This window comes from Adiantum capillus-veneris, chromosome 2, assembly GCF_014529385.1.
Source record: "Adiantum capillus-veneris isolate H3 chromosome 2, ASM1452938v2, whole genome shotgun sequence".
In the NCBI taxonomy this organism is placed as follows: Eukaryota; Viridiplantae; Streptophyta; class Polypodiopsida; order Polypodiales; family Pteridaceae; genus Adiantum; species Adiantum capillus-veneris.
In genome coordinates, this window is record NC_140932.1 from 78615194 (window position 1) to 78617028 (window position 1835).

At 41.4% G+C, this 1835-nt stretch overlaps 1 pseudogene; it reads left to right on the top strand.

Annotated features, from left to right (window-relative positions):
* Nucleotides 1–932: 932 nt before the first annotated feature.
* Nucleotides 933–1395, top strand: LOC147463037 (calmodulin pseudogene; annotated as a pseudogene).
* The last annotated feature ends 440 nt before the right edge of the window (nucleotides 1396–1835 follow it).

A 1835-nucleotide genomic window follows, 5' to 3' on the forward strand; every position in this document is an offset into this window, starting at 1 on the left:
TTTGTTGCTGTGTCGCGTGACCACGTCTGTGGCACCTACCGATGCAAGAGCTTAGTTTGGCAAAGTAGCTACAAATTATGCCCCGTATGACCATGCCCTAAGTGAGAAATGAAACTCCATCGAATGCACGATGCATGCAACTCACACAAGCCTTAATTTGCACTACGCATGCAAGGGGACATGCACCACCATGTGAAAGCGGCCGGCTGTAGCCAGTGACCTACATCCACGGCTTTAATGTGTACTCGAGAGAAGGGTTCATGCAAGTTTGACAAACCTTTGCAATTCAAGGGCTCTTCATTTCAAAGGGTGATTCTAAACTTCACTTGTCAACAGTGTTTGGGAAAAATCATTTATGCAAACGTACAAAATTCTTTTCCTTGAATTTGCGACTAGGAAATTTTTAAAAATTAGGTTTTTTTGGGCTCTTTGCACTATTTTTCTCTATTTTGGGACTGAATTTCTCCTTCTTCCCTTGCTCTATACCGGCATTTTTGAAATTGAAATGGCATGATATTAAGCTAAGAAACATTTTTCCCGAACATTATGTGCCAAGGAGGAGACCTCACCTGCGGGGATGGAGCTGGTGGGGAGTCAATCTATGGGGCTAAGTTTGCCGATGGGAACTTCATCAAGAAACACACTGACCCTAGTGTGCTCTCCATGGCCAATGTAGAGCCCAAAAATAACCGCTCGGAGTTTTTACTCTACGCTATCTAGACCCAGTGGCTCAACGGAAAGCAGGTTGTGTTTGGACGTGTTGTTGAGGGCATGGATGTGGTGAAGAAAATTGAATCTATGGGCTATCCGAGTGGCAAAACGCAGTCCTCCTCCTCATGATTTTCCATTTTTCATCATCTTTCTTCTTACGGCTACCCATTCTTTCTTTCGTCTTTTTTTCATGATCTTCTGTGCATGCCTTCTCTAGCACGATGGCTCAGCAATTGATTGGAGAGAAGATCTCAAAGTTCAAGAAGCTTACGTTCTCTTTGACAAAGATGGCGATGGAAATATCACCACCAAAGAGCTTGGTACTAGGATGCACTCACTTGGACAAAACACAATAGAAGTAGAGCTACAAGAGATGATCAATGAAATGGATGCAAATGGAAATGGAACGATCAATTTTCTCAAGTTTTTGAATCTGATGTCTTGTAAGATGATGGATACCAACTCTGAGGAGGAGTTGAAAAAACCATTCAAGGCTTTTACAAGGACCAAAATGGGTTTGTTTTTGCTATGGCGCTTTGCCATGTGATGAAAAATCTAGGAGAGAAATTGACAGATGAGTAGGTTGATAAAATGATTTGAGAGGTGGATGTTGATGGACAGGTGAATTATGTTGATGGGCAGGTGAATTGTGATAAATTTGTGACGATGATGCTCTCAAAGTAGTGCTTTTGACATGTGTAAAAGGTAAACGATGCACAGCCATGCTTTGCTACTAAAATGAGAAGCTTGTATTTGAAGACTTGATATAAAAACAAATTGTTTGTCCCGAAACACAGAAATACTAGGGTGGTGACCGAGTGACACAAACCTAAGTGGGGGTGGTGGGGGGGGGGGGTAAATAGAAGTGTAATCATGAATGTGATCTTTCATTTTCCATGCTCAAGGAGACAAAAGAAAGGGATCTTCTTTTGAAAGTAAATGGTGTTATCCCAACAAAGGTCCACCAAGATAACCTTTTTTTGCCTCTCTTTCCTTGTAACTTTCACATGTCTTCTAGTGATTCTTGCATTCCTAACCATAATGCAATATTACCACTTAGACTCACTAGAGGCATCATCTAGAATAGATATCTAAATCAACAAAATACTACATAGTGTGGAGCC